The sequence below is a fragment of the Anabrus simplex genome, chromosome 1 (assembly GCF_040414725.1).
Source record: "Anabrus simplex isolate iqAnaSimp1 chromosome 1, ASM4041472v1, whole genome shotgun sequence".
NCBI classification, from domain to species: Eukaryota; Metazoa; Arthropoda; class Insecta; order Orthoptera; family Tettigoniidae; genus Anabrus; species Anabrus simplex.
Genome location: NC_090265.1, coordinates 318,500,638 through 318,526,403, shown reverse-complemented (window position 1 = coordinate 318,526,403; position 25,766 = coordinate 318,500,638). Strand labels below are relative to the sequence as shown.

Below are 25,766 nucleotides of genomic sequence, written 5' to 3'. Positions count from 1 at the left end.
CGCCATTCCGCACTCTGCTCTGTGATAATTCGGAGTGTATTGATGAGATCCACACAGCTGCAATGTTGCCAAAATCCCGCCTGTTCCTTACGAAGCCTTCTTTCTACTGAATCCTTTATGCGATTCAGTATGACTTGCGACAGGACTTTGCTTGGAATGGAGAGCAAGGTGATACGCCTCCAGTTATTGCAGTTTGTTGTATCCCCTTTTTCCGGTAACTCGATTAACAGCTCCTTCTTCCAATTGGTCAGTATTTTCTCCTCTTTCCATATCTTCTCCAGTAGTGGGTGCAGTAATTTGATTGTAGTATCAAGGTCTGTTTTGAGCACTTCTGCTGGAATGTTGTCCAGACCTGGTGCCTTCCCATTTTTTATCTGCTTCAATGCTGTCTGTATCTCACCCTGGGTTGGAGAGTCAAGACTGATCCCTGGATCACTTTCTGCTTCTTCATTTTCTCCTTGCTGCTAATTTTCCACTCCCACATCTCTATTAAAAACCTCCGCAAAGTGTTCCCTCCATCTACTCAGCTGTTGTTTGCACATAGTAAGGATCTTACCTGTCTTGCCCTTCACAGGCCTAGTTTTATTGAAACCTTTCTTCGAAAGCATCTTTGTGATGCCATAAAGCTCCTTTATATCCCCCCTTTTTGCCGCTTGTTCTGCTTTCTCTGCCTGCTCATCAATCCCCTTCCTGAGATCCTTTCACACACTCCTCTTTACTTCCCTATCTGCTATTGAATACTCAGCTTGTATTTGAGCTTTCTGCTGTCTAGCCTTGCAGATATTTAGCTTGACCTTTATCTCCTTCCTGTAATGTATCTTGTCCCAGGTCTGATCAGATATCCATTCTTTCTGCAGGTAGTTTTTGTACTCGAGCTGCTTCTCACTTGTTTCCACAAAGATGTTCTTAACCTTGCTCCATACAGTCTCCACATCCTTCTCTATCTCAGAATCCAACACCTGGAATCCCAAACCTGCCACCTTTTAGAAACCAGAAATAGGAAGATCTTTTTAATTCTTGGATTTCATCACATATATTCCACCACAGTCTAGGTGAAAAAAGGTCAAGAAAAAAGGCACACATATCTACAGTTACAATGAGAATTGACCATTAAATTTAAAAACTTAAACTAAGAAAACATAAAAACAGTTACAAGAAATGTACCTAATCATTCTCATTTATGACACTTAAGCGAATAATATTTATGTCACACCGACACACGCAACGAAATGCATAATACCATATTTTCTCGCATAATTAACGCACTTTTTTGATGAAAAATACAGGCGAAAACTTTGGATGTGTAAATTATTCAAGGAATTCAGATATTTACAATTCATTTACATTTAAAAGATACATCAAATATAATATAAACACAATTGGTTCAACTCGTTTGCGGTTATCATCATTTGGCGTAAAATTCCGGCATGAGTTTTTTTTCTGAAAAGTCAAATAGGGTACATCAGGTAAGTTAGACACGTGAGACTGAAGTACCGACACCAGAAAATATTCTTCCCATTACGGGGTGACAATACGACTTGAAGTGAAATAAACATGAACTAATAAAAGCACAATTCATGTAATGTCATAACGATGACATAACGGCAAAAGGAAAAAAAGAAAGAAAACTGCCCAACACAGAAGTGCCAGGCATCAAAGGAGGGACCCTGCTACATTACCCCAAACCGTTCATATCCAGTCTTATACGAGTGATGTGTCCATCCACCCTTCTTCTTAAATACAAACATGGATCACTCACAGAAATTTTGCTTTAGGCATTGTTTCTCGTTTTAGAACAATGTAAGGTGCAAGCATTCTGCCATCAGCTGTTACAGCAAGCATTGCAGTACATTGTCGTTTTTTGCTTCCGGTAGCACGTACGATAACACTGTATGTTCCTTTCTTATCGATTGTTCAACTTTGTGGCATATTGCAGGTAATCAGCTTCATTTTCCGTATCAAATTCTAATCACAGAGAGTTACAATAATTGAAAATCTTCCACCTTTTTGATACTTTATATTTGCTTTTTAGCAAATTATTAATTATAAACAGTACATGTTTCGTTCTTACTTCAGAACATCTTCAGCTGTTGTTAAGCTTAGGTGAATTGCTAAGTTTCTGAATACATTATTTACAGGTACATTGTTCAAAACTAATTTGAATATAAAATTAAATTAAAATGATGTTAAAACAATGTGAGGGTTAATAGGTTGATAAAATGAGACAGGATGAATACATAGTTAGCCTGCTTAAAAACTATATCTATTCATTAGAATAGCTGTTAAAAGTTTCAACTCTGTTACACTAAAAATATCTATTTGTCTTCCAGTTAAAAGGTTTTTTGAAAAATAAATGGCTTCTTGACACTGTTCTTATTACTGCTGAATGCTCGTTTCATTCACTCCTTTCAGGTAGGCATATGGAAACTGATTGGCGTCAGACCTGCGATTCCTATAAGATAGATCAAATATTCCTTCCCTTCACGCTTCTCAATCACAAAGCGATGAAAATTGTTTAAATCATTCGTCATTTTTGGCATGATTATATTCTTCGTCAAAGAGGAAGTCCATTCCTCTTCATAAAATTAATCAAGCCTCGGCTAACCTTCAAATCCGAGACACTATTCCATGTGCAGCGGCTATTTCTCATTCTTTAAAATACTGCATTTTGTAAAAAATGGCTTATCCAACGTTGCGTAACAAAATCATATATTTAAGCAGATCCTCCTCTACTTGCGGAAACTTGCCACTTTTTGGTCCACAAAATGCTTTGCGAGACTTGTTGGCCGCTTGAAGTGCACTTCTGTTACCGCAGTAGCGCATGTTTCATTTGGGCATTGAATACTTGTTGCCCGCTGCCCTATTCCCGTATGTTTCAGCGTAACTGATCACCACGAGTTTGTACGATGCAAAATTACTCGAATTCTGTAGGCTGACAAACAATTTTGAGATCACAGAATGTCCCGTACCCGAAACAGTCATAAAACTAGTGCCGGCTAATAACAGCACATTGCCCTGTATTTGGAATGCCCGCTTTCGCAGTAGGAAGCCTGCTACTTGAGTAGTTGACATCTTTATTTCGAAACGCATCTGGAGCTGCGTGAAGGATGTTCGAAGTTGTGGGTGCATCAAATACATGAACATTTCTTTTTTCCCACTTTGGGCCCAAAAATATTTGGATGCGTAAATTATGCAAGGACGTTTATTACGCAAGAAAATACGGTAGTTTCCTTTATCAGACGGTAAAAGGGACGGAAATTTATAGGTATTTTCTGAACACTTGGAGATAATGTTTGTTATATGTTTTGGCCATAACGAGAAAATAAAATACCTGAAACAGTCACCAACACAGCCCCCTTAAAAACACACTCATCTCATTAAAATTATGAACTTAAATACGCAAGACTACCACATACAAAACAATTCAATATGTCCCATACATTTTCTTTTTTTTTTTTTTTTTTGCAATTGGCTTTACATCGCAGTGACACAGATAAGTTTTATGGTGACAATGGGACTGGAAAGGGCTAGGACTGCATGGCCATGGCCTTAATTAAGGTACAGCCCCCAGCATTTGCCTGGTGTGAAAATGGGAAACCACGGAAAACCATCTTCAGGGCTGCCGACAGTGGGGTTCGAACCCACTATCTCCCGCATACTGGATACTGACCGCACTTAAGCGACTGCAGCTTTCGAGCTCGGTACCATCCCTATACATTATTAACATATGACTTTGGCAGTGGGGGGAAGCATAGAAATGCAAGAAAAAACAAGTGGCCTACAACTCTGACGAAACTATGCACAGAAACGATGTTAACAGCGCATGAACAAAAATAACAAATTCAATCTTTCATCCCAATTTACTGAGTCACTAGCGCGTGCCTGTCTTGCATGCAGGACAATTGCCGCCCCGAATCCCCAGCTGTACAAAGCGCACATGCTGCTGCGGTGAGCGGGAAACTCGATACACAAAGGCGCCCGATGAAACACTCACGAAATAAAGCATCAAATAAATACGCTTGAAAATTTGGTTTCGTAAATTACACATGCAGATATGAATTTATCCTAGGGAAGGAGTATTGGCCATACTAAAAGTTATATTGGTCAAAAATAGGAAGAAGTAAAAATAAATCGGAAAAAGAGTTAAAAACCGGAAAGTTTCCGGATAAATCTGAAGGGTTGACAGGTATGGAATCTGTTGCCAAGTTCCAGTTGAAACTGTTCCAACATCTGCAGATTCTTTAGCTTACCAACATCAAACATCTTGTGCCGAGTGTTGAACTTTTGTTGGACTGTCACGATCTTTATACAGAAGTTGGCGACCACAAGATGATGGTCACTACCAATGTCTGCTCTTCTTTTGTTCCTAATATCTTCCAAACTTCTTCTGAACCTCCTGCTCACTACAATGTGACCAATTTGGTTTTCTGTGACTTGATCAAGAGACACCCACGTGACCTTGTGACACTGCCTATGAGGGAACACTGTGCCACCTAACACCAAGTCTTGGCTGGCGCAATATTCCGTAAATTTTTCCCCATTTTCATTCATCTCGCCAAGACTGTGTATACCCATGGTGTGTTCCAATCCTTCATTTTTTTGAGCCAACCTTCGTGCTGAAATCTCCCATAACTATGAGAATATCCTTCTTACTTATTTTCATTGTGGCATCTCGCAACATTTGGTAGGATTCTTCCTTTCTTTCCAACTCCGATTGTTCTGTAGGTGCATAGCATTGGATAATGGTCACATTCCTGATCATGGTCTTGAACCTAGCAATCAGTATCCTACTAGAAATCGGCTTCCACTCCGTAAGACTTCTCGTTGCATTTCTACTGAGCAGCAACCCCACTCCATCCCTGTGCTCTTCATCCTCACCACCAAAATATAGAAATGTAATTCGATCTGTTGTCTGTATCTCGCCAAATCCTGGCCACCTTACCTCACTCGATCCCAGAATGTCCAGCTGTAGTTCTTCATTCCCCGTGTCACTTGTTTCAGTCTGCTTTTCTTCCTCAAGGTCCTCACATTCCAGAAACCAATTTTCGTTATCCTCTTCATGCCAAAGGTATGGAATCTGGTTACCAGTCTGGTTTTGTAATTTTGCTTCAGTTTCTATAATCAGATTATTTAAGAAGAGCGAGTGACAAACCCCCTGTTTCCGAGTGCCTTAATGGGGCTGTCATCTTAAGTCTGAGGCACCAGGCTGATTTCCTGTCGGGGTTTCTTCCCTTAGCCTTTGAAGTTCCCACTTCTACTGCAAGGCAGTAGTTCCTGTTCTATTTTGTAACTGCTATGGATTACATGACACGGGAATAATAATAATAATAATAATAATAATAATAATAATAATAATAATAATAATAATAATAATAATAATAATAAACTTCATGAGTTTCGAACACCTTAAGTTAAATGAAACACACACACAATTAATACTTTAGAAACAGTGTAGGGATATAAAACCAGGTTGTTCAATATGACAACTATAAGAAAGGAAATGGGAAACAGGCTGGAACCCTATGAGGTCCATGAGAAAGTAGTGCGTTGCGGGGGGAAAATGAACGGTAATCCTTTCTGAACAATTAAGTTTTATTGAACTGACAAAGAAGATTAACGTACAAACAAATTAATTAGCAAAACAACCAAAATAATATAGTGAATCAAACAAATTGTTCCAAAATAACACGAGGTTCACATAAATAACCTTTAGATAAAAAAAATTATATATTACAAATGTATGTGCTGTCACAGATCCGTTACAAAAGACATTGCAAACTTGCTTTCCTCTTGAAGCAATATTTAACCTAAATACAAGTATATCCCGTTACAATTCTGTACAATAAATCGTGACATTCAGTTATCGGAATTACAGATGATGGCCTTTTGAAAGTTACATTTAAGAAAAGGAAATCAACGTAAAAATTATACAGTTTACGAAGGGCTAATCCCTTATAACAAATGAAATTAAGAAAGGGGCGTAATGAAATATCTCCTAAGAGACAGATAGTTGAAAGAAATAAAAAAATTTAACATAGAGGTCAATGAAGTTGCCGCTTTTCCTAAAACACTTCAGTAAAAGGTGCACAGCTTTAACTGGTATATATTAAATTGATACTGAACTACCACAGGCAACCCCATGGTAAATTAAAACTTTATACACCGGTATTACTTATAAGACCTTAAACCAACGTTACATTTAATTAGAAAATTTAAAACAAGAAAAGGGAATTGCCTCCTAAGATAAAATAGGTATGACTCCAAGAAAGGGCTAAATCATTTTGAAGTTAAAAATTGGCAAATGCGAAATACGGTGGGCAAACTCCGGTGCACAAATTAAAATTTACATTAAAGTTAAAATCCAAAAAACCGTGCTCACCCAGAGGGCTGGTAATCCCATCACGGGACAGATGGAGAAGACGCATGCTCTCTTCGCCGGTCAGAAATCAAAGACGCACAAACTAGAGACGCTCTTACGGAGCTGCTGGTAGCTGGAAATGGGGCAATCAGGAGATAACCAATTAGGGCATGGGAGTATACTTGCGGTTCTTACATTCACCAACAAGAAACTTTGTTATTCTAGCCTATCACAGAGCTTTTCTAGAATAATCTTTCTGATAAACCAGCAACTTACAGGAAATGAGGAAATGACTAGAAAAATACTTCTAAAATTTACACATGGCAGTACACCCTGCCTCACAAGTTACCTACCTCATTAAAACATCCTGTTACACAATACAAAATCTCTTTTTAAAATCAAAATTGTCCATACGTATATGTTTTCTACAATAAACCCAAAATAATATTTTAAACAGCACAGTAAACATTAAGTCCATTGTCCATCTTATATGCATTTCTTCAAGTTACACACATAATTTATAATGTCTCTTCTTTTTAACATTTCCAAATTTACACAATATACACAACAAAGATTCTGATGGTATAGAGCTTCCTTAACGTCTTTTCTTGAGGCTTCCAAAATTAAATTATATAATACACAACATCTTTCAAAATACACTGACTGACAGTGACAATGCAACACCAAGGAGGAGTGGTTTGAAAGGGATGAAGTTGGGGAAAAAACAGAGACGGCACGGATGAATAATTGATGTTTATTTCAAACCGATATGCAGGTTACACAATGCGCATGGCATCGACTCAGTAGGATGTAGGACCACCGCGAGCGGCGATGCACGCAGAAACACGTCGAGGTACAGAGTCAATAAGAGTGCGGATGGTGTCCTGAGGGATGGTTCTCCATTCTCTGTCAACCATTTGCCACAGTTGGTCGTCCGTACGAGGCTGGGGCAGAGTTTGCAAACGGCGTCCAATGAGATCCCACACGTGTTCGATTGGTGAGAGATCTGGAGAGTATGCTGGCCACGGAAGCATCTGTACACCTCGTAGAGCCTGTTGGGAGATGCGAGCAGTGTGTGGGCGGGCATTATCCTGCTGAAACAGAGCATTGGGCAGCCCCTGAAGGTACGGGAGTGCCACCGGCCACAGCACATGCTGCACGTAGTGGTGGGCATTTAACGTGCCTTGAATACGCACTAGAGGTTACGTGGAATCATACGCAATAGCGCCCCAAACCATGATGCCGCGTTGTCTAGCGGTAGGGCGCTCCACAGTTACTGCCGGATTTGACCTTTCTCCACGCCGACGCCACACTCGTCTGCGGTGACTATCACTGACAGAACAGAAGCTTGACTCATCGGAGAACACGACGTTCTGCCATTCCCTCATCCAAGTCGCTCTAGCCCGGCACCATGCCAGGCGTGCACGTCTATGCTGTGGAGTCAATGGTAGTCTTCTGAGCGGACGCCGGGAGTGCAGGCCTCCTTCAACCAATCGACGGGAAATTGTTCTGGTCGATATTGGAACAGCCAGGGTGTCTTGCACATGCTGAAGAATGGTGGTTGACGTGGCGTGCGGGGCTGCCACCGCTTGGCGGCGGATGCGCCGATCCTCGCGTTAGACGTCATTCAGGCTGCGCCTGGACCCCTCGCACGTGCCACATGTCCCTGCGCCAACCATCTTCGCCACAGGCGCTGCACCATGGACACATCCCTATGGGTATCGGCTGCGATTTGACGAAGCGACCAACCTGCCCTTCTCAGCCCGATCACCATACCCCTCGTAAAGTCGTCTGTCTGCTGGAAATGCCTCCGTTGACGGCGGCCTGGCATTCTTAGCTATACACGTGTCCTGTGGCACACGACAACACGTTCTACAATGACTGTCGGCTGAGAAATCATGGTACGAAGTGGGCCATTCGCCAACGCCGTGTCCCACTTATCGTTCGCTACGTGCGCAGCACAGCGGCGCATTTCACATCATGAGCATACCTCAGTGACGTCAGTCTACCCTGCAATTGGCATAAAGTTCTGACCACTCCTTCTTGGTGTTGCATTTGCTCTGTCAGTCAGTGTACAATGATACAATGAAAAGCATCTGTCTGAACACCAGTGACATATTTACTCAGAATAGGAGGGTTGCCCCTTCCGCCAGTTCCACCATTCTGAAGTCACTTTCCTCTGCCTTCACTGCCGTTGAGATCTTCACCGTAACCCTGGCAAGGGACCCTTATGTGGGAAACTGAATTAATAAGGCAACACAATCTTACCATCAAGTAAGACATCTGCTGGGGGATGAGCAAATACCAATGTAAACAAAGATGATATTGTACAAGTCCTAATATATACTGATTCTTATATACAGCCTTGAAACCACAACACTGACAAATAGAGATAATTCTAAACCCCAGGCAGCTGAAATGAAGATCCTCCGTACTATGATCCAGAAAAAAAAAAAAAAAAGAAAGACAATATCAGGAATATGAAGATTGGAGAAGAAGTAGGAATAGACGATTCACTCCTAAATAAGATCCAGGTATCAAGACTGAAGTGTTTTGGTCACATGAAGATGATGCCAGCAAATAGAACTGAAAAGAAGGAGTTTAACGGAAAAGTAAAAGGAAGACAGCCTGTGAGAAGGCCACAAAAGAAGTGTGTAGATATAGTCAAGAATGATGTACTGCAGAGAGGTCATGATTGGGACAAGTTAGTGGAAGAAGAGTGATAAAAGAACAGGATGAGATGGAAGGGGTGTCTTCTGTCACCAACTTGTCAGGTTCGATCCTGACTCAGTCTGGAGGTATTTGAAGGTGCCCAAATATGGCAGCCTCATGTTGGTAGATTCATTGGCACATAAAAGAACTCCTTCAGGACTAAATTCCAGCATCTTAGCATCTCTGAAAACTGTTAAAGAGTAGTTAGTGGAACATAAAGCCAATTTCATTGTTAGATGAAGAGGGCCTCATTTACCACACCCGGGCAACTGAAGATGGTTCAAGATGATGATGATGATGACTGAATTGAACTAACAATTTTGTAATGTTGTACCTTTAAATCCATTTGCTATTTGGGTTTTTTCCTCTTTGTTGCATTCTAAGATTCCTACTCCTGCCCTCTATTTTCCCCCTGCTTCTGTGTCTGTCTGTAAAATTTGATGGATGCTCACATTTCCAGTCAAGAACAAGGGAACTTGCTTGCTTACTTTCTTGTAAATACTAAAACTAATGTGTAATTTGTAGGTTTTAATTGTTCTTATTAAATTCACTTGATTATAAAAGATTGCATACCCAAAATTACTGGTTGTAATAGGGTTAATGCTTTAAGCTCAATTCAAAGTCTATTTAAATTTAGCCCCTTGTACCGAGCAGATGACTGTGGGTTTTGGATCACGTAGCTATCAGCTTGCATTCGGGAGACAGTGGGTTTGAATCCCAATGTCAGCAGCCCTCAAGATGGTTTTCCGTGGTGTCCCATGTTCGCACCATGCAAATGCTGGGGCTGTACCTTAATTAAAGCCACGGTTACTTCCTTCCCACGCCTAGCCCTGCCCTATCCCATCATTGCCATGAGACCTATCTGTGTTGGTGTCATGTAAAGCAGATACAAGAATCTTTATTTGCCATTGATCACATACAATGAAATAGGATTCGTCAACTGATAATAATTTAGTACTTAATATTACTAAGGCTAAATGAGCATACACCTTTTATTAAAACTTAATACTAACATTATGCACTTCTAAGAATTCAGATGTATTATAAAATGGATTTTCTATTAACCAATCATACATTTTTCTTTTAAAATTACTTAAAGGAGTGGACCGTGCAGAATTTGGTAATTTATTAAATAATCTTAAACAACTGATTTTATGTGAGTGAGCAGTTTTTGACAGCCTGTGAATTGGGATGTCATTGTCTGCTTTGCCCCGAGTATCCTGAAGGTGAATATTTTCCCTATTACTGAATTCATTTACATTTTTTTTAACATATGTCAAAGATATATAAATATACAAATTTTTAATTGTCAGTATTTTAAGCTTAACGAAGAGAGGTCGACAATGGTCAATTGCACCAGCCCTGCACATTGTTCAGACAACCTTTTTCTGTATTAGAAGAATATTATATACATAAGAAGATTGCCCCCATAATAACAGTTCATAAATAATGTGTGACTGGAAGAGACCAAAAATATATCATCCTTAGGTAGTCACTGCTAACTAAGTCCCTCAATTTCCATATCAAGTAGGCCACTTGTGATATTTTTTTACAAACATGATCAGTGTGTGTTTCCCAGTTCAATTTGGCATCAATATGAAATCCCAAAAGTTTGACTGACTGAATGACTTTCAATATCTTTGGATAATCCTAGTGTGAGAAATTGAGTTTTATCCTGATTGCACAACAGCCTATTCAATGAAAACCAATGCATTGCAGTTGAAAGAGCTTCCTGTGACATATGATTCAAACCTGAGATGCTCTGGTGTTTTGTAATTAACGTTGCATTGTCTGCGTACAGTATAAGAGCATGACATTTGACATTTTGTGGTAAATCATTGACTGCCAGAATGAATAAAAATGGACCGAGGACAGAGCCCTGTGGCACACCTGTCATAACTTTCTGCAAAATGGAATACCTATTTTTAATTGAGACAAACTTATATCCGTTATTTAAGTTTTGTTTTTTTTTTGCTAGGGGCTTTACGTCACACCAACACAGATAGGTCTTATGGCGATGATGGGATAGGAAAGGCCTAGGAGTTGGAAGGAAGCGGCCGTGGCCTTAATTAAGGTACAGCCCCAGCATTTGCCTGGTGTGAAAATGGGAAACCACGGAAAACCATTTTCAGGGCTGCCGATAGTGGGATTCGAACCTACTATCTCCCGGATGCAAGCTCACAGCCACGCGCCTCTACGCGCACGGCCAACTCGCCCGGTCGTTATTTAAGTATGACTTAATTATGTTCAGTGAGGGATACTCGATACCATACATCTCAAGCTTTGCAAGTAAAATTTCATGATTAATACAATCAATAGCTTAACTTAGATCACATAACACCAAAGAGATTGCCTGCTTGTTTTCATAAGCCGTTAATATCTGATTAACAATTTCAAGAACAGCAGTAGTACATTTACCTTGTCTAAACCCAAACTGACAGTCAGATAGGAGATTGTAAGTTTCAGAATAGTTGCTAAGTTGATTGTACAAAAGTGATTCAAATATTTTAGAAAATATTGGAACAATTGAGACTGCACGATAGTTTTGAAGAAATTCTTTGTCCCCACTTTTAAATACTGGAATAACTTTAGAAATTTTAAGTAGATCAGGAAAAACTCCAAACTCTAAACACTTACTAAAAATAAAAGCTAGAGGTTCAGAAATCAAATGTATTATTCTTTTTATGATGTAGTTAGATAACCAATAACAATCCATACTCTTTGAGTTTGATAATTTTAAGCTAACTTTAATTACCAGTACTTCATCAGATTTGATTTCAACCCAATGGAAAGTGTTTTGGCGGGGGGTGTTGATTGTGAAGAAAGTCACTCGCAGCTATACCTGTTGCCTTAATTTGATCTCCGATTTCTTTTACAGAATTTAACAAATAATTATTCAGTTCTTCCGGATCAAGAAATGTGTCTTGAGTTCGAGTAGGGATGTTTTCTTGTACTATAACATCCCATGCCGCCTTGCATTTGTTGGGTGCATTCTCAATATATTTCTCACACGCTAAAGTTTTGGCATTGATAAGTTTTCTTTTTTATAACTTTTTACAAAAGATAAGCTTTATATACGCCATTCTGCTCAGTTCCTTCTTGACAAGAGTTTTTATAAATTCTATACAGCAAAAGAATTCTTTCTCTATACTGAGTCAATTCATCAGTATACCAGTTCAACTTCTTGCTTTTAAGTTTACAATTGTGACTAATTTTTACCAGTGGTGAACATAAATGCCACAATTCAACCAATTTATCTAAAACGTTTTCAAATACAGTTTCAATATCATTTTCTCCCATTTGAAATTCAAATACAAAGCTCCAGTTAATTTGTTTCAGATTTTCAATAAATATGTTAATATAATCATCACCCTGACTTTTTACCCACATCAGAACAGGTTCGTCATTGTAAATTAATCACGCTGGTTAAGATATAATTATATAAGCAAGGGGTCATGATCTGCAAACCCCCACCAACAAGTCTAAGTTTATACAAATCTCTCGAAAAATTTACAATATTATTATCCAAGCATGCATTATTACATGTAACTTGTTTGTGCAAGTTAAATTTAGAGTTCTTAGTAAATTCAGAAAATTTCTAGAAATCTGCCCATCTGAATATGCCATCTCTATGTTAAAATCCCCACAAACAGCAACTTTGGCCTTAAACTTCAAAAATTTTTCCATTACTAATTCAAAATTCTTAAGAAAAACGTAAGCATCAGCATTTGGAGATCTATACAAAATAACAATTATCAAATTCTGATCAACCAGCTTCACACAACTTTTGCAAATTTAAAACACTCTCTAACTAAGATCCCAGCTCCCCCATTTTCCTTTTTGCTCCCAGAAAACATATCTGCAACAGTATATCCATGGGGCACAAAATATTCTACTTGATTTTCAGAAAGCCAATGCTCCGATACACAAATCACATCAACTTTCTTGGTTTTGCAAAAGTGTTCTACTTCTAACAACTTATTTCTAATGTATTGGATATTCACTTGCAATAAATTGAGAGATTTACCCTTGCTATCCTTCTTTTGGATGCCATTTACCTCTCGGCAACTACTTTTTGTATCACTCTTCATTGGTGGAGATTTCTGACCTGATGTTTCATGTACTGGTATTTTATGAATAGGAGAATAACATACTGGTACCCGAGTTTGTCTACTTACTAAACTATCTTTGATAATGGTTTGATTTGGTGACCGATCTGATTCGGTCACAGATGCTAGTTTTGGTTTACATGGCCTCTTAAAATTCATAACATTTTCTAGTTGACTGAGCCAGCTTGAAGAACAGCTGGCTCTTTCTACTAGTTTTCCTGGTGGGTATTATAACCTAAGGGAGTTGCGTTTTTCAAAGTACATATCTTATGATTAATAAAATCGTGAACAATATTAGCAATTTTTCGTTTACCTGAATTGTTTAGATGGAGGCCATGTTTTGTATAACAGTGTCTCTCAAAACTGCTGCATTCAATTACCTGAGTAGTCCGAAAATGTTTACAAATTATAACAATATCTGTATTGTAATACCAATATAATGGTCCGTTATTGGACATTATAAATTTTCCAGCTAACTCATTCTTGGTTGCCTGCGTTTCGCCCTCGTGTGCTAAGTTGGGCTCATCAGTTGGGACTGAGCACACCTCCCAAGACGCAAGGCTAGTGCACCTTGTCCACTTCAATGTTCACACATGAGTCTCTACTCAAATCACGCCTGTGGGGCACGTTCACTACAAAGACATTACTGGTAGTGAGAGTCAGCTTCCCTAGTGTATATTTAAGTTGTGACCTTACATTCTTGGCATCGTCATGAGCTACGTCGTTCGTCCCATCAATGATAAGCGCTGCATCGCCGCTCCCGAAGTTCACAGTTGCTTCTTCGACGTTTTCCAGGACATTGCTGATAGAAGCTCCTGGATATATTTCTCCGGTTGCCGCTATATTGTCATCGTTTATCACTCCCGCAATTCCCCTTCCTTGGCTATCACCAAACACAGATACCTTTGCTGATTTGGGCCTAGCTGGGTCTCAGTTCTGAAATCTAGGCCTAATTTTTATCCTCGGCACAGCAACGGCAGCGGTTCGCGATGATTTGGTTTCACGCACGCGATCACTTTCTTCCAGAATTAATTTTTTTAGGGCAGAAAACCTATTTCTGACATTTATTTCCGGAAATTCAGTTGTAGATTTCTTCTTGACACCATGTGCACGAGTTTGTTACTGTTACCGGTATATCACTCGAAGAATGTTCAATCCCGTATTCTAGCGATCACAGTCTTTCTTTTAATTCTTGTTTTTCTACTTTAAGGGTCTCATTGTCCTTTTGTAGAATGTTTATAATTTATAATGCACTTTTGTATTCCTCATCATTTATTTTCAGTGCTTCATCGTCGTTGCCAACAACATTCCGAACACACTGCTCACAAATCCAGTCAACATTTTCATTAGTTTTTACGTCTCTAGGGCAATTTCCGCACTTATAATGCCACCATATATCACATGAATCACACAACATTCCATTTTCACTAATTTTCAACATTTGCCGCACTTTTCGTCACATTTTACGATTAATTTACTCGGAGGATAAGATACTATGTCGTCATTACCGGGCGCCATTTTGAAAACATCCTTGAAAAACCTCCATGTAATGGAGCATGATCAGAGCTTAGCCTACAAGGAATACAAAGCCTGTTCACTCGCAGGTGCTCTCTTCAGAAACAGTGTCCGCCTGGCAGTGCGCGTCTTGACCACTGCAGCGCTAGTATACCACCTCACGTCAGCACTCGCTAGCATTGCTAACGGGAGTTAAAACCTGCACAAATGTACCTCTACACTATACTTTCTGTATATTATATATGTTACTGAGCAGAATGAAGTAGAAAATAATAAATGTTCACCTTTTCCCCTAGGAGTTCAATTCAGCTGGGATTTTCATTTCAGATAACACACATTACTGTTGAAATTTATGCCTGTCATTTAAAAGGAAATAAGGTCTGCACTATATATTTTTACTACCGCACCGTAGATTTTCAGTGAAAAGGAACGACTTTAACCATTTTTCTTGATATTTTCTTCTCATAAATTGTTTTTCTTCTCGAGAATTATTCTCGGCGATACTCGTCTGTCATGCCATTAGCGTAGATAGTGACAGAGGGGCGCAGAACTTCTGCAGTATTATTCTGCTTAGTTCCTCAGGATGATCATTTTTCCTATACTGTAGAACAGGATTTTTAGCAATACGTGGCAACAGTATTTCGGTTAATGTGTGTGCTATTTTTGGACTACACAGCGTTACCAATAACATTTCGTCCCTTACTTTCCCCAGTTTCATCAGCAGTGAAACAAAACTTGGCTTTCGATACCTGAAACGTGAGACCACCTCTGTCTTTGATTTTTATTAATGACGTTAGTTGAGATGGACTCTGGATATTACTAATTTTATCAACACAAATGTACCTCTACACTATACTTTCTGTATATTATATATGTTACTGAGCAGAATGAAGTAGAAAATAATAAATGTTCACCTTTTCCCACATGGCATGTGGTCTTTGACAACTCTTACCAAATACACTCCAATATATGCCATTGCAGCACTGACGGAGCGGTCACTGGGGTTCCATAACTTATCTTTGGTACCACCTACACAACAGAATAAGGAAATGATTATCATCAGAACAGGAGCAATAATAATGAGTAACCTAATTTTTGCCGTCACAAGGCCTGCGTATTTACTGTACCATACCTTGTCTGCTTATTGCTTTAATCCATAATTCCCTAGTTGACTCTTGGCAAGGAAATTCATGGAAACTACTTCAAGAACATTATTTCTAAAGCCTTGTTTACAAAACGTAACGCAGCAGTACACCAGTGTAATATAATTGACGTATTTTAACAATACCCTTTTCCCGTTTTGTCAGTGTGTGAATTAAGCCGAAAGTGTCAGGTTCTAAATCATCCTCTATTTACAAGAGTTTACCCATTTCACATCTGATGGTAAAATTATATTCTGTGACGTTTGCAGCAAAGAGGTGAGTGAATTTTTTTTATATTTCCCCTTAACGAATTACAATGAATTTAGCAAAATCAACATGGTATTTTCAATAATGCATATTAAGATAAGTAAAACTGCAGCTGCCTAAAAGTATTGTAGAGCCTATTAGAGCGTCTGTTTTAGGCAGCTAAAACAACATTTTAGCACCTAAAAATCCGAGGTCTAGTAATCACTATATCAAGTTCCTGTGGTGGTTGGAAGTGTAGTGTGTTGTCTGAATATGAAAGGAAAAGTGTTGGAATAAGCACAAACACCAGTCCCTGAGCCAGAAGAATTAAGTAGACGCGATTATATTCACCAATTCGGCCAGCAATCGAATCCGGGACCTTCTGAATCGAAGGCCTCAACGCTGACGATTCAGCCAAGGATTCGGACAAAATAAAATCATTATTGAGTTTCATTATTTCTACCAGTATTAACATTCAACTTTCGCAGTAGACGTCACCAGTAAGCATACAACGTGTAAAACTACCGTCAACCGAGGTGCTCATGTGAGGTTGAATTGCAGCGCCTCTAGCGGCAAATATACATCCATAGGGCGGACAGCTATGAGTAGCTATTGGGCAGGCTTTGTATTCCTTGTAGGCTAAGATCAGAGCCATCTACAATTAAAGCCGGAAGGTACGCTTGGCAACGCTATATCTATCTGTCAAGCGAAGGCCGAAAGAAAAGGGGGCGTGTCCGATTTTGAACGACTTCACCCATATTCACTATATTTAGACCAACACGATGATTGTGATAAATGCACACTCTTTGTAAAATGATACTGAGAAACACACACATCAGTAAATTCATTCACTGAAGTTAGAAATACACATTTTACATGAATAAAAAAAAAACACTTTAAGAACAGTACTCACAAGCTCGATTATTGTGGAGCATTGACAGCTTCCTCCGCTTAGTGTTTTTATCCTCACTGGTGACATAACTCGTGTTCTTCATCTGCTTTCAGCACTTATTTAACAAGACATTGGAAAATGTAGACAATAAACAATCTATCGCACCATTATTGTCATGCCCACAATAACAGCGTTCAAACCAGAACTGTAGATTGCCATCTCTTCCTAAAGCAGCTCAGGATAGAGAAAACAGAAATACTTTATAATTTTCACAACCCAGATGGTCTTCGTATACCACTGTTCTGCAGACACACACAATACAATGCGATGGCATCCCTAACCCACCTCTGTGAAGTTCTTCAAAATAGGGATGACCTGTTTCATTACTCTGCAGGTGACCTAAACAAATGTCACAGCTTATCCTTTTGGATATTGTCCTTATTGTATATCCAGAAATATACAGCATATTACCCCTGACATCTCAAAATGCCCACCAAAAAAATCCACGTAATATGTGAGTCTAACTTGTTTATTATTTCCATATTGAGCCCAATAACATCTGTTTTGATGGAATCAGACATTTCTAACTGGCTACAGCCAAACCTCACTTTTCCATACTATCACCACCACCACCACCACCACCACCACCACCGCAACCCTCGAACACCCTTAATCCTAATTTTCATCTCACTTTCTAGGACATGAGGTGCAATAACATTGTAGTTACAACTAATAAGCTATAAGTACTGACTAAACCTTCTTTCTAAGTTATAACTTTGAAAGTTTCTTGGCAGTAAATAATTTGCTTTCACAGTTCCAAATGAAACTTTTTGAGCAGGGCCTAACTCTTTTTCCTTTTAGTGCTAATAATAATAATAATAATAATAATAATAATAATAATAATAATAATAATAATAATAATAATAATAATAATAATAATAATAATAATAATAATAATAATGTTATTTGCTTTACGTCCCACTGACTACTTTTACGGTTTTTTGGAGACGCCAAGGTGCCGGAATTTAGCCCCTCAGGAATTCTTTTACCTGCCAGTAAATCAACCGACACGAGGCTGGCGTATTTGAGCACCTTCAAATATTACCGGACTGAGCCAGGATTGAACCTGCCACGTTAGGGTCAGAAGCTCAGCGCCTCAACCGTCTGAGCCACTCAGCCCGGCCCTTTTAGTGCAAAGTTTGAATTGTTCCCTTAAAAATATGAGGCAAGACAAAGAGTGTGCTTTCACTGCTTACCTCATGATACTCTATGATATTGTGAAGCATTTTAATATTTTTATTTGTACATATTTAACACTAACACTACAAGGCGTGGTTCCTATATAATTTAATAAATATGCATTTAGTTGAGACCACTTTGATATTTTACCATTTGCTAAACATGTCATTTCTTTTACCAACACCTGATAACAGGGGCTGCCTGGCCGAGGCGGTAAAGGCATGCTTGGTTCGCCCGGAAGGACGTGGGTTCGAATCCCCATCAGGAGGTCGTAAAATTTAAGAAACAAGATTTCCACTTCCGGAGGTGCATATGGCCCTGAGGTTCACTCAGCCTACACCAAAAATGAGTACCAGGTTAATTTCTGGGGGCAAAGGCGGCTGGGCGTAGAGTTAACCACTCTACCCCATCACGTGCCGAGGTTAACAATGGTGGAAGCCTTTACCTTCCACTCCTCCAAGGGCATTCATGGCCTGTACGGAGGTGGCTTTGCTTTGCTTTAACACCTGATAACTTATAGAGTGACATTCATATTTTGGTGAATTTTGAGTAAATGGGTTACATTTGGCATATCATCCATCTTCTTGTTTACCCTACCCTACATTTCCGGGCTCCTACCTTCAGGATCCTTTTTTTAACACTTTTTGATGATAAATATTTTGGAAAATTTGGGAAAATAATTGGACATGCATCAGGGAGAAGCTCATTAGGTTTAGTTGGTAGTATAGTTACGTTGACTTTACTATCACAAATTTTTACCCTGTTGAAAAACTTTCGTGTATGACATGTTTTATGTATACGACTGAATCCTTCCCATGTTCCCAATTATCCCGTTTAAAATGAAAAATCAATTTTTGTTTTAATTCCTTGTCTGAAGGAAAACTAAACGAGGTACGTAACAAAACACTTTTTAATGCTGCAGTTGTTACGATACATGGGAACACATTTCTGGGCATCTGCGAATACACGAAACATTTTATTGATGAGCCAAATTCAGTCCGCACCATCACAAATAATAACGTTATTGATTTAATGTCCCACTAACTACTTCACATTATTTCGATAATAGGCTCTACATATGCTTACTCTATCACTTATCTTGTTATATATAGGTACTCTAACATTTTCGTGAAAAACTAAACGAAACACAGAGAAGAAGTTCACTAGACATGAACATACACGGATAGATCCTGCGCTTTCACCTTGGCCTCCACTGGACGTTGCCAAACTTACATGACTCCGGCTTGTTAACTGTGGTCGGCCATGAGCATGATAGTAATAATTTGAAGTCATTAAGTAATTCATGAAATGAGATTCCTTTGTGAAGGCTTGTTATTTAGTACTACAAATGTTGAATTAATCTTTTTAAGATTTAAGATTACAATCATAATTATCTTATCTGCCTTATGAGAAGACTATTGCTGTCAATTTATCAATAGCATAGTTAATGGTTTAATTTAGGAAATTAATAACTATATTGCTCAGATTACCCTGGACAGATTTTGTAACCAATAATGAAGTGTTAAAGGAGAGCTAGAGCTGAGCGTGAGCATGAGCTGGCAAACGTTATCAAAGCCGGGAAAACAGCTTATTTAGGCCATGTTCTATGAGGTAGAAAGTACAGGCTTCTACACCTCATATTACTAGGCAAGCACAGAGCTGGTAGACCACCAATGTCATGGCCCCAAACATCAAAGACTGGACTTACATCAACAACATCAAACAACTTTTCAGGTTAGTTAAAGAAAGGGGTGCTTTCTCCAGCGTGATTGTCAGTATCTGGGGGGCCGGATATGGTACAAGAAGAAGAAGAAGAGAAAGAAGAAGAAGATTGGTGTCTGGTTTAAATGAAAATATTTCATTTTCTATTGTGTGCTCAATGGAATTAGGCTTCACAATGTTAAATACTTGGATGGGCTATTTGTTTATTAAGATCTCACACTGCATAGTCCTTTCATATTAGTTTTACCACAGGCCACTCTGCCCCCTTCCATGATGAAATTAACTTCACTTTGGAAATGTGGTGGCGATTATTATTTTAAGAGAAAGTACAACCATTCTCTATTAACACTTATCAAAGGGAAAAAATGGAAGAGATTCAACACTTCAAAAAATGAAGGTATTAGCCAAAGATTGATAAGGACCACAAAAGGTGTGAAAATGAAAGACTCCCTAGGCACTGAATCCTCTAATACCATTGGAGACAGAAAAGAACAAGAGTTGACCAAGGGAGGTCCACTAGGATAGATGAAAGTGAGGAACCTGACATAAGTAAGTGGAAGCACTGCCAGAACTAAGATAAGGCCCATTGTTGCCAACACAAAATCCCAAATTAAGAGCCTTTGGAAATGATAAAGAATATACATACTGCACCTTTCCCCTGTCCCTAATGGCATAGCTCAGCAGAGATGCTGCATGGTACGTCCGAAAAACAAATCATACAAGATTGGGACAGGATGTAGAATACATATTTGTGAATGAGAAATCAGCAAGATAAATGGAGTAAAAACATAATTTATTTCATCAAAAACATAAAGTTCAAATTCAAAAGGAATTATACCCCAATGAAAACACCAAATTATGTATTACAAAGAAATTTACAGTATAAAATTTGACACTAAAGGTCGTTCAAAGCATACAGGTCGAGAATCCAGGCATATAAAGTTCAATAACTTTGGAAACATGTAATCTACGGTACCTATTTGTAACAGAGATCAAGATAAGTCGACTGCAATAAGCCCACAGACTGCATTAAAAACCGTCTCTTCCATGAATATATAATGTTCGATCAATATTGGCCTTAATACACTAATTCCAAAATTGTTGGATATTAACATATAAAAAAGAACACTTTGTTTGGGACTGGCCCTAAGTTTAACCCACCAAAAAGCACTGATTCTAATACATGATATCAGGATCATGAGCATAAGACAGAGGTTTGGTAGCCTCGCAATCCAACTCCAGCCAATGGGTTGTGAAATACGAACCATCACAAATAATCAACAACACTATCACACACATAAGACTCATACAAACAATGAACACAAATAAACCACATTTGAAAAAGAAAGACATAAATGTTACCCTTGCTGTATTGGAGTGAGCGTGAATTGCTCTGAGGATCTGCAAAGTTCTTGTGACAGTCTGAGTTGCAATATACCGGGCTATTCTTGGCTACATGTTTTCAAAGCAGGTGATCAGCTGGCAGGAGAGGAAAAAATTACAGTCATTGTCTGTGTGGCTCAAGCAACCGTCTCTGGCCCACTACAACACTCTCAAGTAATGGGACGATGCGTAAACTTTCACTCAAGGCCTTCAGCAGGACACACAAATATCTTGCTCTATACCTGGCAAGCAAACTTGCTGAGTGGAAAGAAATCTCAGCTTATAGGCCATCCAATATATTATTCATTCTAACATCTGTCTGGGGTACACTCTCACAAACCAGGCACAGCCCATTAAGTCAGCCACAATACCATCTCCAGTTCTAGGCCTCAACACAATAATCATGGCTTATCATGGCCTCGTATTCAATAGTCCCTGGTTCAATTCTGGAGCACAGTTAAGGTTTGCCTGCCACTTTCTGTTAATGACCCTCACTAAATTTAACGATGGGGATAGGCCTCTGCACATGTCATCAGCTGAAAAACATGCAATAATACTACTTCATGCATAGCCTGTCTATAGATTAGTTCTACTCATCTCTAAGTTCCTGTTCGATCCTTAGGAGGTTCAGTGCCCCCTAATCTGCATAGATGAATATGACATTGCTCATACCTTAGTGTATGGATGACGAGCCAAAATGTCTTAACACAAGAAAAACACTACACTACCTCCTGACATAACCCTCGTATCCCAACTCTAAACAACACTGAAATAAGACTGGGCTATAGCATGCATCCAGTTCCAAACATTATTTACAAAGTAAAATGGAAACAAACAAATGCCACTCTGGCTTACATTACAATTACTATTTAGATTTAACAAAAGGCCCTCCCATGAATCTGATGAGTATATTTCATGCTTATAAATAGTTCAACTTATCTTTATCTACGGTACATCTCTGTCATCAATGGTGCCCCCAGAACCACTCTATGACAGCGATGCTATTGATGGATCTAGGAGTCTGCTGGTTTGGTCCTTCTGGTCCCATGGTCTGCTGCCTTCGGTCACATACTGCAGATGTGTCCCTGTAACCTGGTAACGGTTGTCAATCCCAATTATCTTCACCACTTCATTGATGCATTAATACACTATTGTAACCCTGGTAAGGATACAATTGACAATATCCCCTATCGAGACATTAGTCTGGTTAAAAGATAGTTATCGAATTAAGGGATATTTTCCCGGTTCCGATCTAGTCCTTTATAGCAGTTAGCCATCATTAACCACATTCAAAATTATTACACAGTGTGAACTCGTATTAAAACATTTATCAACTGAGCAAATGTTGCTCGGGTGAGCTTAAATAAACAGTTAGTAAGTATCATCTATCAGTGATACAATAGGCTTTGTTGATCATGTCCTCATGGAAAGTATGCATCCTTGAATGTCACTTAGCTATTCAGGACTGTTACACAGGCGCTTTCTTCTTTTATAGATTGCACACAATGGTACATCCCTGGGATACAAGAAGATCCCTTTGTGTTTGGCCAGCTACCTCGCAACAGATATTTCAAACAAGTTGGAAATAAACAAAACAGGCACAGTTACATAGTTTTAAAGGCTTATTCTACTTTGAAAATATCAAAGGGAATTTTCCTCATCATGGGTCTGTGGGATATGGCTCTGTGACTTATATGCGGGATCAAATTCAAATCATTCCAGTCCTGGATATTTTGTGTTAGGGGACATACTGGCATTGTTTGGTAGTTCCCCACTTTCAAATCTCTTGCTCTGTATCTTGCATGCTGTTTGCTGACTCTCTCTTCTCCTCATGTACCCAAGCCATCAACAGGGTTTACACCAGTAAAATTATGGCCTCCCGCCTTGGTTCATCTGCTTCCTATGGGTTCAACATGTTTATACACATGGTCACCCAGCGTTCCTAAGCTTGTTTCTTACCACTAAATTCAAAACGTTTCACAGTGTTAAACCAATTCAATCGGAATCTGATATGATATGGTTCAATATCACTACAAGAGATTGAACTTCTTGATGAGGGGATGTAGTATTACTACCTTTCAACCAAATTCTTAATTGACATTAATTGTATTGTAACATTTCTATCCAGTTATTATAAAAGAATCCCCCTTTCAACATAATTGTAAATTGTTATTAATTGTATAGAGCATATTTTGACCTCTGGAAGGAATGATGTGATTGAATGTAAAATATTGTGTCTTGCTCAACATATGGGTAACTCCTTCCCCGAGGCCTTGTCTGTATAACATTTTCCTTTGTCTCTCCTCAGATAAATATCTCGCTAGGTAAGGCCAAAGCTCAAATCATAATTTTAGAGTTAAAGAATCACTATGGTTGTTTTCAGCTGTGCATTATAATAATGACAATGTTGATCTTTGCTTTCAATGTATCAGCAAATTAACTATTTGTGTATTCACTTTAGTAGGACATTTACTGAGGCAGTATTGGTGATGTCACTACTTATTTTTGCACCTTTCTCACCATGTTACCTAACTTAGCAAAATTTTGATGTATCCCATTATAATACACTGAAGAAAATGGAAATTGCAACACCATGAAGGCATTGGTCTTTTGTGTTGATTTTCAAGATATGGAGCGATGCCATGTAGGTATGTAAATGATCAAAGTTTCAGACCCATTGGATTCTTGCTACAGGTCTCCCCACGTGATTAGTCGCGGAGGAATCAACTCCAGTATACGGACTCTGGTGTAGCATAGTTGACTTGCAGTCTGTGCAGTGAAGTGTTCCCCGTCAAACATACCTGGACGACAGAGAAGAGCACATTATCAACAACTGTCGCCGTTTGATAGGGCTCGGATAATTGGGCTGTGTGAGGCTGGATTATCGCTAAGGACTGTCGCTGCAATTGTTGGCCGACAAGCATCTACGGTACAACGTGTATGGCAGCAGTGGTCAAATGAAGGTACCCAAACTCGTAGACCTGGCACAGGCTCAGCGTGACAGACAACTGTGAGAGAGGATCGCCGCATCATTCGGATGGCCCGGATGGAACCCCGTGCAATAGCAGCACAAATTCGAGCAGATGTGGCACTCCACATTACACAACAAACAGTTGGTAATCACCTGCGTGCAGCTGGCTTAGAGCCCGTGTCCCTGCAGAAGGTGTTCCATTGACTCCACAACAGCAACATGTAAGGCTGGCCTGGTGTAGAGAAAGATCAACGCGGGTCGACGAATGGCATAGGGTCGTCTTTAGTGATGAATCGCGCTTCTGTCTTGCCCGCAGTGATCGCCAGAATCGTGTGCGCCGACGTACCAGGGAGAGGGGCCTCCCAGATCTTATTGTCGAGAGGCACACAGGGCCAACACCAACCATTATGGTCTGGGGAGCTATTGGCTTTAATTTGAAATCATAATTAGTGCTTGTTGAGGGCACTATGACTGCTCGACAGTACGTTGATAGGGTACTCAATACAGTGGTTGTCCCTATGATGGCGAACATTGCTAACGGGATGTTTCAGCAGGACAGTGCCCGGATTCACACTGCACGCATCTCCAGAGAAGCTCTCCACGACATCACAACCTTAGAATGGCCCGCCAGATCCCCGGACCTCGGTCCTATTGAGCATGTGTGGGACATGATGGGTTGACAACTGGCCAACCGTCTTCAGCCACCCACAACACTGGAACAACTGACCCATGCAGTGCAGCAAGCATGGGCCATAATTCCTCAGGAAGCAATCCAGGGCCTTATTGACTCCATGCCTCAACGAATTCATCAATATATTGCAGCTCATGGTGGGCACATCCTGTATTGATTGTTGTCCAAACTTGCTGTCAGAGGGACTTGAAAGTGTAATCATTGAAGCACAACCGAACACTCGTCCTGCATGTTTAATTGCAGCACTGTAGATCCACTCCTTCTGGGTGTTGCAATTTCCATTTTCTTCAGTATAGTAATAGGGTCAATCTATTCTCTTAGTGCCTTGCCATTTGGTAGCTGTGGCATACACCCATAGATAATACAATCGGGTCTTTCACTCTTCCCACAGTTAGCCATAAAATAATATCCACATTACACAAATACCATAATCCTGTCTTTCCACATGGCCCAGTTGATATCAAAGTTAATGTCATATTTGCTGCTTCTATCCTTAGGGTGGTGATGAGGGCATCCTTAATATAATGCACCTGCCAAACATCAGGTGCTCGCAGATCTCAGTGTCACGAAGCCCATTAAGCAGCATCAAAGAGGACAGACACATCTGTAGTAACCCAAACCTAAAACTGAATTGTGATCATATATATCAACTTACAACACCAGAAAAGTGGTCCTGATATGGTCTCCAGATTTTGACATATGGTAGTCTTTCACATCTATTTTTTCCTTTCACTCTGCTTGCTACGGGTTCGACACATTTATACACACAGTCACCCAGCGTTCCTA

General features: G+C 39.5%; 1 protein-coding gene across 1 annotated transcript in view; it reads left to right on the top strand.

The window, feature by feature from the left end:
- The window catches only part of LOC136856743 (fatty acyl-CoA reductase 1), a 193,810-nt gene that overhangs the window by 143,479 nt on the left and 24,565 nt on the right, over nt 1–25,766 (top strand). The gene's annotated exons all lie outside the window — the stretch shown is intronic.